At 42.2% G+C, this 16,871-nt stretch overlaps 1 pseudogene; it reads left to right on the forward strand.

The window, feature by feature from the left end:
• The first annotated feature begins 16,018 nt into the window (after positions 1-16,018).
• LOC126189289 (5S ribosomal RNA) lies at positions 16,019-16,136 on the forward strand (annotated as a pseudogene).
• The last annotated feature ends 735 nt before the right edge of the window (positions 16,137-16,871 follow it).

A 16,871-nucleotide genomic window follows, 5' to 3' on the forward strand; every position in this document is an offset into this window, starting at 1 on the left:
GCCAGCGCACGGCACACAGCGCAGTCCCCGGCGGCCGAGCCCCACACCGCCCGTAACTGGGGTGAGGCAGTACAGCGCAGTCGCCGCTGGTAACTCGCACTGAAATACGAACTGTAGTCATAATGTTCCAATTATCCTCTCGAAAAAATCAAGCTGAAAGCATGAAACTTGGTAGTGGTGATCGCCCTTCGCTACATATTCATCTTTGAATGCAGCACGTTTTCCCAAAACGGATGACTTGGCAGAGTCATCCAAAGAAAGCCAACAAGTCACAGGGTTCACTACAGGTCATAGTCGTAGCTTTAACTTTATATGTATTGCACTTCACACCAGTGAAAAGCACGAACATCATTCAATCATGTGTCACATCTACTACGCAACCATTGACTTCTTAAGTAATAGAACCCGGTACGTTGTCCTCGATGGTGAGTGTTCATCGGAGGTGAGGGTATCATCTGGAGTGCCCCAGGGAAGTGTGGTAGGTACGCTGTTGTTTTCTATGTACATAAATGATCTTTCGGATAGTGTGGATAGCAATGTGCGGCTGTTTGCTGTGGTGTACGGGAAGGTGTTGTCGTTGAGTGACTGTGGGAGGATACAAGATGACTTGGACAGGATTTCTGACTGGTGTAAAAATGGCAGCTAACTTTAAATATAGATAAATGTAAATTAATGCAGATGAATAGGAAAAAGAATCCCGTAATGTTTGAACACTCCACTAGTAGTGTAGCGCTTGACACAGTCACGTCGATTAAATATTTGGGCGTAACATTGCAGAACGATATGAAGTGGGACAAGAATGTAATGGCAGTCGTGGGGAAGGCGGATAGTCGTCTTCGGTTCATTGGTAGAATTTTGGGAAGATGCGGTTCATCTGTAAAGGAGACCGCTTATAAAACACTAATACGACCTATTCTTGAGTACTGCTCGAGCGTTTGGAATCCCTATCAGGTCGGATTGAGGGAGGACATAGAAACAATTCTGAGGCAGGCTGCTATATTTGTTGCTGGTAGGTTTGATCATCACGCGAGTGTTACGGAAACGCTTCAGGAACTCTGGTGGGAGTCTCTGGAGGAAAGAAGGCGTTCTTTTCGCGAATCGCTACTGAGGAAATTTAGAGAACCAGCATTTGAGGCTGACTGCAGTACAATTTTACTGGCCCCAACTTACATTTCGCGGAAAGACCACAAAGATAAGATAAGAGAGATTAGGGCTCGTACAGAGGCATATAGGCAGTCATTTTTCCCTCGTTCTGTTTGGAAGTGGAACAGTGAGAGAAGATGCTAGTTGTGTTACGAGGTACCCTCCGCCACGCACCGTATGGTGGATAGCGGAGTATATATGTAAATGTAGATGTAGATGTAGATGTAGATTTTTTGAGTGGTGCAACCTGCATGATGTTCGAAATCCGGAGACAAATTAAGGTAAGTTATAGGGAAAGATGGTTAATATATAGTATCAAATGACGATAAGTTATAGGTAAAGACGGTTAATATATAATATCTATAGAAACCAAAAGGAATAATAAGAATGAAATACCAAGAACCAAGTGCTCTGATTAAAAAGGGTGTAAGATAAGGATGTAGCCTTTCGCCCCTGCTGTTCAATCTACACAGTGAACAAGTAAGAAGAAGGTCCCAAAAAATGGTTCAAATGGCTCTGAGCACTATGGGACTTAACAGCTGTGGTCATCAGTCCCCTAGAACTTAGAACTACCTAAACCTAACTAACCTAAGGACATCACACACATCCATGCCCGAGGCAGGATTCGAACCTGCGACCGTAGCAGTCGCACGGTTCCGGACTGCGCGCCTAGAACCGCTAGACCACCGCGGCCGGCGGAGAAGAAGGTCCCAGTTTGTGATTAAAACTCAAGGTGATATCAGTCATAAACATCTATCCGTGGATGCTCCGGCAGTTTACTAATATCACATTAAACTTTCCCGTATCCGATCTGCGAGGATGAGCATTCTCTGAGTATATTAGGGTTGATGTACGTTCGATTTTGTCAGACAATTCGTCTCTGATCCTAAGGGGGTTTCTCTAGCCTAAAAACCTGCATATCCACGCCACACGTTTTCCGCTACCCTAGTAGCCGCTCCATATGTGTAGAGTACACCTGACCTACGTTATATTGGCACCAAATTTCATCATAATTCTGCCCAAAGCCCCCGTGGACACGTCAGTTGATGGGAAAGTCGTCAGATACCCATATTTCATACCCTCTTTTGACGCCCCTGCGATGAGGGTGAGAGCCGCGCGGGATTAGCCGAGCGATGTAGGGCGCTGCAGTCATCGACTGTGCGGCTGGTCCCAGTGGAGGTTCGATTCCTCCCTTGTCCTTAGTGTAATTTAGGGTAAGTAGTGTGTAAGCTTAGGAACTGATGACCTTAGCAGTTAAGTCCCATACGATTCCACACACATGGTTTTTTTTTTTTTTTTTTTTTTTTTTTTTTTTTTTTTTGTGAGGGTGAGAACCGCGACGCCCGGCGTTGAAATCACGTGCCTTTGTTATAGGTTGCAGAGGAAACCTTTGCAGACAAATCGCCGCTCAGAATCGACATATAAAGGCCTCATGAAATGGCATAAATGGCGTCCATGAAACGACCCGCTCTCTTGGGGTGATTATTCCGTCACATTTTGTGGTCATAGACGACAGTCATTTGATGAGCATTCAACGTTGCTGACACCCCCCAGACAATTCAGCTCTTCTTCAAAGACAACGTAGGGCTGCAGTCACACTAAACATGATCTGACCCTTTTTTCAGTGTAGTTTGACCGCAATTTTTCCTGTGGTATATAGGGCGGAACAACTAGGGACCGTTCAGAACCATTAGATGAAAACTGAACGCAATTTTAACCAGAAAAAACGTGTTTGTGTTTCTTCAGCCCTCCTGTTTTGCTCCCTCCTGTGGCGTGACCACGTGGAGGCAGGGAGGGGAGGTGCAACAATGACATGTGCTTGAGTAAAATGGCAAAGGGTTCCTCCCAAACACCACCCCTCATCCTGTTCTGCAACCCACTCAGTGCCAACCCAGCACGTTTGTTGAGCACTTTAAAAACGCACCAATCGAGAGGGTTAAACTCCCATTCAGGTGAGTGGCGTTCTGCTGCTGTTCTAGCATCCACTTGAGGACATGCAAAATCTAAGGGCTGACCAAGGGGTTGCCTGCCCTCAGACGCTAGAGCAGAAGCGGATCGCCACACATGTCAAGGGTTCCACGCTGTATAACAAAGCAAAGCTTGCAGTCGCGCTACACTCCAAAGGGGTCACATCACATTCCAAGGAGTTGCAGTCCTTATATAAGGGTTGAGTCGTCCAGAAGGTGACAGTAGTGTCAAACGGTCAAGAAAGTCGTTCTGTTGCTCATTGCACTGTGAAATGTCGTTTTTGACAACGAAATATGCGGGAATCAACGCCCCAAGGGAAGGGTTTGTTTCATTGACGCTATTTATTGCTCTTCCTGAGGCCTTTCCGTGTTGTTTCTGAGCGGTAGTGTATCTCAAATACTTTCTTTGGTGATTCAAGAAAACAACACGATTACAATGGTGGGCGTAGCGGCTATAACCGCTATCGCATAGGCGCCAAAAGAAGGTGTGAAACGTGGATAAGAGGCGGTGTAACTATCTTCTCATCGTGTGACACGTCCGCTGTGGATTTGGGCAGAATTTCAACGAAATTTGGTGCCGATGTGACATAATTAATCCGCGTTACACTTCACCTGAACTGCTCAACTATAGCCTGTTTTTAACATGTGTATCCACCTTGCTTGTGAAACGTCACCAAGCCCTAGGTTGGTGTCACAAGGGGGCACACTTACGCGCCGATGCAGAGGAAGGTTTTAGGCACATTTGAGCCAAATATATAACTCCGGCGTCGCAACAGGAGGTAATTAAAGGGTTTTACAAAAGTGGCCCTTTAATTATGTTGAACAGTGTACAATCTTTATTTAGCAATATTCTGGTACATTCGTTACAGGAGGCGATTCGAAGGCATGCATTGACCTCAATCAGCAGTGTCTGCCTGAGCAAAGCACAAGACGACATGTTCGCCTGCGACGGCGTATGGTGAAGCGCACCGGTGAAGTAGCAGCATCAGCGGTCTTGCGTATGTGGGACTGGCGTCAGACATTCCTGCGGCAGAGTGCACATGAATGCTGGGCAGCTGGCGCCTCTGGAAGTGGGGCAGGTGCGAGACATGCTGTAGTGTAGGCCTCGAACTAGATGAAGTCATCCTGGAGGTGGCCCACTCGTGTGACTCCAGCCAGCGTGCTGGAATCATCAGATCTAGTAGTGGCACATAGACCAGCAGCTACCAGATAAAGCGGCTAGACATAGACGAAGCTGGCTGGCCAGCACAGACGTCACCTGGCATGAAGTATGTCTCAGCATTGGCGGTAGTCGAAGACCAGAGACCACTAGGTCTGAGCAGCTAGTATTTTTAATAGATTTGACCAACTCCGTAATTCGGGGCCCCACCGTTGGCCACGTAGGGGACCGAAGCAATACCGTGTCAGGCTATCATGAGGTAACTCAGCTCCCCACTGCGGCGGACTGGGGTTATGCACTATACTACGTCAGCACGATTTCAAAGGCAGCGTGACCGCGTCGGTCACAGCCTGTGAAGCCTACTCAGAGTGATGCTCTCACAACACAGAAAATGACAGCTATCACTGGCATCAGTTTTGTGATAAATACCAGATGATTACAGTGGTAGCTATCATCGTCTTCATACCTAAAAGCTGGAGATGACCTAATTCAACTGAAACAGGTCACAGCAGTAAAAATACATGAACTGGGCTGTACTTTCTTTCTAGACGCATATTAGTTTATTTAGAATTCCTGTATATTGGAATTTCCATTTCTGTTTCATTCAGTGGAGATGTTACTCCCCAAATTACTTTCTCTTAGCGGTCCATCTTCACATTCACCTTATAAACAATGCATAAATTCGATTTTCAGATGACAGGAAATCAGCAGTCTTGACTGTGGGTACGACATTAAGGTGAAGCGCCAGGTACATTCTACCCCTAAACTACCTGTCAATAAGTACACCAGACGAAAATTCCCATTGCAAAACGGTTTCATAGACGAACATTACTACCGAGAAAGATCATGGCGTTGGTTTTCAGTGAGAAATGTTTTATCATCCCCTCAACTGCGCTCCTGCAGGGAGTGTAGAAATATTAGGCGAATTAATTACTCCAAGTTGGGGAAATGAAAAACGCTGACTTCACCAAAACATTAATTAGTGTCATGATTCAACACTGAATACTTTTTTAATGAGCCCTTCGGTATAATGTGGAGAATACTGAGATGCATTAATGCTTATTACTCCTTGTACACAGTTGTTTTTGTCTGGAACGCCTTTTTCGCAGTCAACATACTGAACAAAAATATTTCATCTAACTCATTAGTCAGCTAATTAGCAGTGTGGAGACGGTGTTGTCCTGCAAAACTCTTCGTTAATTAGCAAGGTTTACTCCTCTCCACATTTACTACTATTTCTTTCTCATCAATTTTGTATGACATACTACACCATGAAGCTAACATGTGAAATATCTCATAAACAATGGTTCACAACGTAGTTGTATCGCGGGTATTTGTAACTGAACTCACCGATTCCACGTGTGACAGATTCACCTCCTTACTTCAAATGTCGGAATCGCGTGTAATCGAACGGTTTTTAACATTACGTAGTGGGGAAAGGAATGCTTCTCGGCTACGAAGATTGCAATATTTAGCCGTATTACGTGCTAATCCTGCTTAAAATGGGATTAATTATATGCATAATAAGTTCTGTGTCTCTCCACAAGTGAAAATACGGCATTGGCCGCGCTACGGAAAGCGAATCCGTTTGGCGGTAGGGTTAACGACACCCCGCGCCTGTAACTCTACCTGCTGTGACTGCCTCACAAAAAAAGAACCTCCCTCACTCCCATACTGACCACGTGCCGCTCCTCACAAAAATAAAAATTTTAGTGCCCCAATAGAGCATTTTCATTCAAACAAAACGACATTACACTGTTTTCACCAACATCAACAACGATCTCTAACACCAATTTTGACGCTACCTAACAGAATACTATTAGTAGCAAGGCACCTGTTTATCATTTAAACTTCGCTCCAATGTTAGATACGGATAATGGGGCCCGATTTTCAGGACTCGTGCACCATACGCACACAACACTTTATGTGACCTACCTGGATTTGGTCTTATCCGCACCCCTGTAGCTTGTAGCTATGGTATGTAGCCTTACCTTATAACAGATGCAATGAAAGGAAACTATATCTACGAAGGTAGATTTGGTCACCAGCTCTGAAGGAGCAATTTCAGTACTTTCTTTTAGTTTATGCCATGAAATGTGCCAGAAACAAATTTACGTTAATGACTTTTGTGGCAACAATTTTACTTGGGAACAAGGTGGGCGCACACTGAGATATTCCTATACAGATTAATGGCTGCCGTCTTTACTTTGAGTACTTAAGTAAAGTTAACATTCTGATAAAGAAAATTTAAATATAAGAATTCTCATAAAATTGAACTTTACAATGATATATCAAAGCGACCACACTTTTTGGTTCCTCAAAATGAAAGCAAACAATTATTCTTGGAATGACACGTTTATATAACACTGAAAGATTGTTGTAACAACAAAATTAATGAACTACGATCTTTTGACCCTACAAAAGGACACAAAATTTACATTTAACAAAACTGACAGGGAACTTTCGGTCGGTATATGACTTTGGGACAATAATGCTAACAAAAACTATTAACAAAACTTTTATTAAAACTATGGCAGACTATGGGGTTGACTGTAACATCTTGATACATTGCTAAATACTGTTAATACGAAAATGTCTTGTCTTGTTGGTTGCAGTCGTATCGGTGAAAAAGTAGTTGCTTGTTGTATGAAAATTTGGATAGACTCTTCACGTCTCCAATGATGGAATTAATTTATAGCTACTACACACATGCGGTGGCCACGTTAACTGCCTATATCATTGGCTCCATGTTTCACAATATAAAATCAGTCTGACATTCTTGCTGTTCAATACAAAATAAACTGAAGGCGATGTTAGGAACTATAACCCACTGATACACCAAATGTTAATTACTTTCACACTCAAATTTACTGTTTAAGCCTCATATTGCTAGACATGGCATCCCACGATATGTACACTGCCAAGGCTTGACTACAACTGTCTCTGGTTTTCCGTTCGTTTCCTCCCTTGCAGTGTTCGCAAGACAGGCAGTCGGAAGTCTGTATTTGATTCTCTATCTTTATGTTTTCAATTTGTTTAAATGAATTACACGTTCTAACATCCTTATAACGTTACAGTCAGTACATTTCTGACATTCATTTCTATATTTTATTCTCCATAAAATTATTAATGTTTTCACAAAACGCCCTCTTCTTCCAACGAACGTTTAACACAGAAATAACACGTTCACATCTTTACATAGTTATAGAGGTTTTCTTAACACTGACCTTTAGTATAAGTTCGATCATTGTACAGAGTCGGTTTGCCTTCGATACCATTTGAACAAACAAAAATTTTTAGACATTTCAGTTTGAATTTGACGGTATCATCACATATTCACATCTTCTGTCAGGCAGTACAAATGGCTGTCTTAAACATCTAAGTAATTGTCCCATCACTTCACTATAAGAAAATTAATATTACTGCTCTCTTATTGTAAGATTAATGCTGAGCCTAAAAAAAAATAAAGGATATAAATTTGAAGCTTACTTTGATGGTCAACATGAGGATATTATACGTAACTGCGAGCAGCAATCAATTAAGGAAATACAAAATCTAAACAGTTACTCAGAAATTCTTTGAATATTCACACATAGACGTTGTGTTTTTCTTTCAACAACCGTGAATCACAGAAGATGAAAGAAAGCCAACTAAATATGGGGCACAGGCTTTTATTGTGAAGAAAAGGGAAATGTAACTTTCTCTGGCTTGGAATACATCCTGATAATACACGAAAACCATTACATAACCTTATACTATGACTGCAGTTCTGAAGTGCAAAGTTGTTGCTGTATTTCGGTATAATTACTAAACTGCATCACTCTTGACTGTACTTTGTAGCTGTATGTTATGGAAGTCTTATTTGATTTCTGTTTGTGTAACACTTTTATTTTTCTGTGATCTAATATGACTGCAAAAGAAAATGTTAATGAATGAATCTGCAAAAGTAATATCTCTTACTGAACATCAAATCCCATAGTTTTTATATTAATCTGTGTCTTCATCTCTCTACTATGCTTGAAGTGATGTTTTCTGAAGCAAACCAATAACGTGTAGTATTTTAACTGCATCATGGCTGTGAAATCTTGTTGAGTGCATCGCTCCTTTCATGGTGGCATTACCGTGAATTTTTGTTGAAGTAATTTTTACAGGAAGAGATTAAATTTTCCTTTTGTTCACTTTTAATATCCATAGTTTAAGAGTGAGTGATAGGATTGTAACATTCGATTCATTTATTCGATTCATTTATTTTTTGGAGTCTGCAACTATCCCGATGTCACCACCCACTCTAATACAATGCATTCTTTCACTATTTGTTTCCGTTTCCTTTGTCTTCTGCTACATAATCTAAATAGTTTCCTCAATGGACACGTTAAATGAATATGGGGATAAGAGAGATCCTTTTCTAATCCTGGCCTCTTCCTCTACTTCACTGAAATTTATTTTTGTGCTTTGATTCTCACACAGATGATCAATCATCCTTCTACCCCTCTAGTCAAGTCCTACTTCTTCATTAATGTTTGCGTTTTCAATTAGACACCTTTATTTTGAATTGCGCCTTTTAGTTTTGTGATCCCAAGATGGACTGCTGAACAACAACTAACAGCTTCACACTTAACGAAAACGTTGTCCGATACGACCGAAGCCCTACTTTTCATGTCTACAAATGTTTCGATGCAAATGTCGTTCACACTCATAGTTACGAAGCGACAAGTGCCTGTTTCACATAAATATCCACCAGACAACGAAACGCCCCTTCCTACAGGATTCTCCCTAAGTATAGAAATGTCTGAACATTACTGTTCTTCCATTAATAGTTCTTTTATTGACCCTCAACAACGTCTAACATTCTCTAAAGCCTCCTTGCTACATTGTTTAATCATAAATCGGATATGAAGATTTCCCTTTTTTCACTCCTTTATCGTAATCTGAGCAATTTTCAATTCGATTTCTCTGAAAGAACATTTGAAATTTAAGCATTCATTTTAAGTAAGAGAGTGAGAAAGAACATCTTTAGACTAGAAATAGAACAGCTTCGAAACTAATACGGACCTACAAGTTCGCAGTGGCATCTAACATACATACCTCTAAGTAAACAGATACTATTGAATAAATTTAGTTACTTGATAATAGCAGGCTCTATTTACAGTTTCAGTCTATCATGACTGAAATGACCGTTAAAGCCAGTGTTAACACGTGGACAAAGCTCAAATATTTTAACAAATCTAACTTTTCTGGGAGGACAGACAGCTTATTGCTATTCATTATTGTTGCTGAAGTTGTCATGTGTATTTGGAGTAAAGGAGGACAGGGAGCAGAAATATGTGCACGTGCGATAAAGAAATATTTTCATAAATATATGCGAAAATTTGTAAGTGATACTGAACGAAAATATTTTGCGTACGGGACCGCTTCTCAGAAAATGATTGTACCAGGTCGATTTTCGTTAATCACATACAACTGTAGATAAACTATTGCAAGGCATGTTTTTCCTGTGGTGTATGATGCGACGTATTAAGCGTTCTTCGGGTGACATCTTATTTAAAGGGAGCTAGACACAATATTGAGGTATATATGACGGTAGTATCTGTTCCCGAAAGAACAGTTACCGTAGATGACCATGCAGCTTTGCTAGAAATGAAATGATAATTAAATGGACATCCTAGCTGCAAACAGGCGTTGATGTACTTCATTGGGGACAAGCTGAAAATGTGTGAGCCGACCGGGACTCGAACCCGGGATCTCCTCCTTGCATGGCAGACGCTCTATCTATCTGAGCCACCGAAGGCACAGAGGACTGCAGGGACTTATCCCTTGCACGCTCCCCGTGAGACCCACATTCCCAACATGTCCAACCACTACATTCGTAGTGCGCCTGCCATGTAAGCAGGAGATTCCGGGTTCGAGTCCCGGTCGGGGCATACATTTTCAACAGGTCCCCAATGAAGTACATCAACCCCTGTTTGCATCTAGGGTGTCCATTTAATTATCATTTCATTTCTAGCAAAGCTGCATGGTCATCTACGGTAACTGTTCTTTCTGGATCAGATTCTACCGTCATATGTAGTTAAAATATGGCTTTCCGGCCACTGATCTTCTTGTGTGCAAACGCACACGCTATGCCCGAACTCGTAAGGGACTTGGTAGGTTAATCTGCCACGAGTAATGAGTATGATGGGCAAACATCTATTAGGTGCACTACGAATGTAGTGGTGTGGACATGTTGGGAATGTGGGTCTCACGGGGAGCATGCAAGGTATAAGTCACTGCAGGCGCACTATGCTCTTGTGCCCTCCGTGGCTCAGATGGATAGAGCGTCTGCCATGTACGCAGGAGATCTCGGGTTCTAGTTCTAGTCCTGGTCCGGTCACACAATTTCAACATGTCCCCAATGAAGTACATCGACGCCTGTTTGCATTTAGTATGTTCATTTAATTATCATTACAATATTGAGGGGCTTATAAACAAGCACTCACTGTATGTGGTGCTCGTGATTAAGTTCTCTAATCCTTCTAATAAAAGTGAAGAACAATATTGCAAAACTATTCACAGAAAGACTGTGAGTGTAACGTGTGAATTTCTGAATATATTTAAACGACAAGATGTGCAACTGACTTAATATTCTTTCATTTGCATTCATTGCTTCAGCTAATACTTTGCTTGGTATAATACTTATGCAATTCAATCAGAAGTTACTAGTCGTTGTGGGAATCGTATTGAATCGCATAGTTATCAAAAAGTTCGTCAATATTCATTTCATTTACTTTGGGTACTTAAACACAAGCACAATTTAATATAAAAGTAGCGTATGATTGTAAAGTGTAGGATATCAAATACTTCAGTTTAACTGAGTTTCACGTATTTCAGTCAAAAAATATATACTGTACATCATTATAAAGGTGTACAGTATCTTACACTATACCGACAGCAAGATGACTAAAGATTTGGCGGAAGTGGTAATTGCCGATACCAGTTGTATTATGGGGCAGTGGCGCCACACGTTAATATCAATGTACAGGGTGAGTCACTAACCATTGCCATCAGGAGTAAGTCCGAAAGTATGATAGGAGACGAAAAGCTTGCGGGAGAAAAGTTGGGTGGAACAACGGTGGCCATAATATGACGTTCGTTTTTCGTGCTAGGTGGGGTCGTTTCAGAGATATGAAGGTCAACTTTGTTTTTTTTTTTAATGAGATGCTATAGTTTGGTACTTATTTTCAGATAGCGGCTATCGAGACGAATCCAACGATGTGTTACAGTAAGGTCTTTAAAAGTCCAAGGGAATGGCTGTTCAGAAACGGTACCTACAGAAATCGTCACGAAGACTTTAACGACTGCAGTTCTGTGAAGTTTGAAGAGAAGGGAAATCATCACATTAGCTTTCCTTGGTAAGTGTAGTTCTCTTCTAAAATATCATGACAACTTCTTACTGGGTAAAATGTTCCAGAGATACTACAAAACCCCCCTTTTATGATTTCATAGTGTTCTAGCTGGTCTCAAGTTCAATCGCAGCCACTGCTTAGATTCTGAATAAAAATAATCTGCAATCGTTGCTGAACACTTTCAGCATCAGGAGTCACTCTCTATCTTCCAACCGCCTCCTCAAGAAGGGCGGAGAGCAGACAGAGCTTCATAGCACTTTGTTGATCTTGGGGTGCGTATTTGCGTTAAAGGAGGCAAAATCAGCAAAGATCATTTGCATGAGGACGTATAAGGCAACAGACTTCACAGAAGACACATAATGTCTACCAACACGAAATGTGACCTGTAACTGAAAAACTGTCATTATGTTCTCTCCATTAGAAAGAGGTTTTAGATTAGTTTCCCACTGTGATTTACGGGAGGGGAGTGCCAAGGGACTGGTGACCAAGGCGAAAAGATTTAAGAATCAGCGAAACGATAAAATTTAAGAATTTCTGAGTGGAATTTCGGAAAGCTGAATGTGATAGGGAATCAAAAAAAAATCTAAAAAATGAAATGCAAGGACTCATGACATAAAAAAGTACCAGACAATGAAGACAAATAGAAAGATACTGCCTTTTGTTGAGACTTCATAACATTCGCTTCAGGACTGTTATAGAGAGTCTTCTGAGAGTAGATGGCTTCATCTGAGCAACCAACACAACTGGCGCTGCTGGAGGTATCATACGACTTCCACGTCGCTGAAAGCGGGCTATACGAGCACACAACGGTGATGACTACTCTGAAGGACAGAAAGCTTTGAAACATGTATTAATATCGAATCAGTTGTGGGTAAGTAGTTGCCGCTACTGATGTTTCAACCCTCGTCCAGTCGTGGAAAATGAATTTGCAACATCCAGAAGATGTGCTTCATGACTGAAATTCGGGATGTGTGTTTGCTCATGTGGAACGTGACACCGTGCAAGGTGGCCACCGATGTGTCCCCTCCACAATGAGTGCAAAACCCACGTCATTCGCCCACCTTACTTTTTTAATTCACAACTATGAGGTTTGCATATGGTTTTGCGGAATCATTCTGAATATTTCTAGTTACCTTCATACCGGAGTAACCAACCAGCGCAAGTAGTGATTAAATGTCACATTTCAAGCAAATAGCAAATCTTGTATCAGATGAAAATAATTATTACCTTCGGCTCCTGTGAGTGAACCACAACGAGGGAACGACCGAGTCGGGGCGGTTCATAGCGGCCTCCCAGAAGCCACACGTTAGCTGAAATTGTATGACGTGGGACGATGACTCCTGCGCACAGAATGTTTGGAATGAAGTTAGGGGGTTGGCGGAAATTTTGTTGCACGAAAATGATCTGGCAGCCGCTGGTAGCTACAATTATTGTTGGTAAATATACGCAGCACTGCCGTACATTGATCAGCCTTGTGTTTTCCAGTTAGCGCCTTGCTCCATCTTGCCAGAGCGATATATCTCGTGACATTTGACTACCAATTCGCACAATTCGTAACCTTTACATTTTTTTCGATAGACTTGTGCTAAAATACACACAGAATTTTGTGCAATACATCCGAATAGAAAGAGTGGCACCCGTCACACAAGTTATTTCAAAGTTTACTGGGTATATTTTAATTGTTCCCTTCGCACCACTTAGAGAAAACTTTTAATAACAATCAAATTAATTTTTCTCTGTTGAACTGAATAAATTCAATAATAATTCTGATTCTCAGAACACTTATCTGTTCAGAATATCCGTCCCTTGGCTCCTACCAATCATTAATATTGGATGGTTTAAGCAAAAGATAATGATTTACATAATCTTATAAGAGAAAACCAGTCAAGGCCAAGATAGCTGCATAGCAGGGTGAACATAGCAATGTCAGATAGCGTGTTGTGCAATTAAATATGCTCCTCTCTCGGGCTAAGTCTTTGAATTTCTAGCCTAAATTATAATCACTTGCATAAGAAATTGAAACTTTCTTATGACGGCTCGGTGGCCAGTTCCCATCCGGTTCATCTTTCAAGCTTCCCGACTAAGAGTGGTGCAAGTAATGCAGCTATGACTTGTCGAAGCATATTTGCCATAAATACCCGATGTACACTGCGCAACTATTAGTTTTGACGTTGTTAGGTCGATGCGAGTCAAACATGCCTTTCCGGAGGCAAATAAGGCAGTACAGGTAGTTTACAGAGTTTCAGTGACGACGTCTAATAGGGATACTGGAAGGTGAAACTGCTTTTCTCGAAACTGCAGAAAGAACTGGTGGAAGTCTATCCACATAGCAGCCTTGGCATCAGTCACCATCTCAAGCAGAGCAGGATCTAGCCCACACAAGCCGGTAGTGAATGGAAAGACAACCGTATTCTCCGCGTAGCTGTGGTAAGACGTACTACTTCTGCGTCAACTCCAATTACTATCATCTGCAGTTTCTGTGCCATCAAACTAGAACTCACTGGGTAGTGTTGTGGTGATCCGTTGCATTCTCAGCTAGGAGCCGTTACTGTCTTGGTGGCAGTTAGGGCTTTTTGTTGGTATGAAGGAGGCAAGCTGCCTGTGGCGTAGACACACTGAACCTACGCCAGGAGTTACACTGTGAAAGATAATTTCCTACCACAACAACAATGCCGTCCTTATCACAAGAATCTTGGCAGGAAATTTGCACGTCAGACTGGTGACTGAACTGGTTGTGCCTCCACTCATTCGTAGGATTCAATGGGCTGTATTCCGACAGGATACCCCGCCTCCTCGTACCACTGCTATCAGACACCGTCACTTACAGAGTGTCGATCAGTTGGTAGGTTCTGCGAGGTAGCCACGCCTTTCTCCCACTGAGCATGTGTGGGCAACAAGTCCAGCGTAGTCCAGTACCAGAATTAAACGTTGCCTACTTGTATGTCCAAGTGCAGCAGGCATGAAACAGCATCCCACAAAATGATATACGCCACCTGCACGTGAAACTGCAAGCATATTTTCAAGCTTACAGTCAAAACCTAGGTGACTACAGCCATTATTATGATACCACCATTCAACATTTCTTATCAAGCATATTGTAATCTGTAACTTGGAAACTTTAATTGTTTAGCGTAAACTTTATTCTTCTGGCCCAATGTCTTCCTGGAGTTGAAATTTCATTTTCCTCCAGTGTAAATCCAATGTGAGCCTTGACTTCTACGTTCCTTCACTAAAACAACGAAGTTCGCAACTTAAAATGGCTGCTTGATTTCCTGTCATTGGTGTGTCCTCATGTAGGAGGATAGTCATGGGTAAGAGCGACGACGTCTGAATAAGATGGCCCTGGACCATAAGGTTGTAGATTGAGATTTACGCCGCGACCTTTCTCTTGGTCCCTGTTCTGTATCCCGTCACAAAGAAAGTGTAACTGGTGGGATGATCTTTGCCTATCCTCGAGGCGTGTTGGGTTCAAATGATACGTGGCAGAGATTAGTGAGAAATGAGACCATTTGGTGACCTCAATTCGTCTGCCACGCCTTTTAAAGTACCCTAATTTTGGAGGCACTTGTGCCATGTCTGCCGTGTCGTACACTGCACGTGATGTGACGTGTGCTACAGAGCATGTGGGTCTCGCGAACTCATGTTCTGAATCCATAGTCTCTCTATTAGTGCTTCGTTTGCGCCGTCTCAGGTAGCCTCCAGCTATTAGTTTTAGTACTAGCAACTCATAGCTAGAACTGCTCTCTTTCGAGGTTCTGAAATCCTTAGTGAGGCCATGTTTCCGAGATAGTTTCCGAGACAATATGTAACCTCCCTTGCCTTATATGCTTTGTTCGTGCTTCATTCCAAGAGTTTAGTTTACGGCAATCAGGCATGGCTTTCGTTGCCGTATCCGACCTTGTTGCCTGAACTAAAATTTGTCTCTTTACTAATTTAAAGTTTTTTAAATTTGGATGGAGAAATTTTGTTTGGAAACAATAACAGTAGGTACCATTCTAATCCATTTATGATTTCGTAAGTTACTCTCTTTCTAGTAATGTCGAGACCTAAGCCTGTATGTGTTAACAGTTAAATTTATTCCACTTCCAGACTGAATTTTGCATTTCTTCTATTGCTTTTAGAAATCAGTCGTTAACACTACGACATTCTACAGTAGCCTTTCTGGGACTGATGAAATAGTAATATGCCTGGCCAACAGATATGTTACTGATTTGTCCTGATTTGTACGCAGATTTCCTGTGTATCCTCCAAAAATAAACTGGAAAATTTCTAACTGTTCCCATAGCAATCGACGGAAAACTTCTCAACTAATATTTCATCATATTATCAAAGTGTTCAGAAATTTTTGTGCTACTCAACTGCATGCAGGCAACGGCCTTGCCGCAGTGGATACACCCGTTCTCGTCAGATCACCGAAGTTAAGCGCTGTCGGGCGTGGCCGACACTTGGATGGGTGACCATCCGGGCTGCCATGCGCTGTTGCCATTTTTCGGGGTGCACTCAGCCTTGTGATGATAATTGAGGAGCTATTCGACCGAATAGTCGCGGCTCTGGTCAAAAACCATCACAACGACTGGGAGAGCGGTGTGCTGACCACACGCCCCTCCTATCCACTCGTCAGCTGAGGATGACACGGCGGTCGGATGGTGCCAATGGGCCACTTGTGGTCTGAAGAGGGAGTGCTTGTGCTGCTTCAACTGTATGCGACCCCTCCGCGCGAAACCCGAAAAACAACTCAGCTGGAATTTTTTGTCGGTTTATTAATTTAGCTTAGGCATTGTTGAAAGTAACAGAAAGGCAATGGCTCTGTTGGAAAAGGCGTACTTAGTTCCGAAAGTTCCAGAGAACCAGCGATGTGTTACGGGTACGATTTGCTACGTCATATTACTATCGGTAATAGTACCCCTTGCAAATGGCTGAATGTTTAGTGAGTAACCCGAGAGTCGGTGACTAGTTTGGTTAACGACTGACAGAACAGAGACAGTTTGCCAACACTACATGTTTAGAAATCCGGGCACACTGTCGGGCTTTCAAGGGCTCCTGTCACATACTGAGTTTACGATAACCAGAAAGAATTGTTTAGTGCTATGTAGCAGTCCAAAATTGCGACGTCATTGAGGAGCCACTTCACAATGAAACAGTGAAAGTCTGAAGTTTGAGACCTTCGATATAGCAGGGCCCTTCAATGTATTGCGCAAGAAGCGTCTCGAAATGATACAG

The sequence above is a fragment of the Schistocerca cancellata genome, chromosome 5, assembly GCF_023864275.1.
Source record: "Schistocerca cancellata isolate TAMUIC-IGC-003103 chromosome 5, iqSchCanc2.1, whole genome shotgun sequence".
In the NCBI taxonomy this organism is placed as follows: domain Eukaryota; kingdom Metazoa; phylum Arthropoda; class Insecta; order Orthoptera; family Acrididae; genus Schistocerca; species Schistocerca cancellata.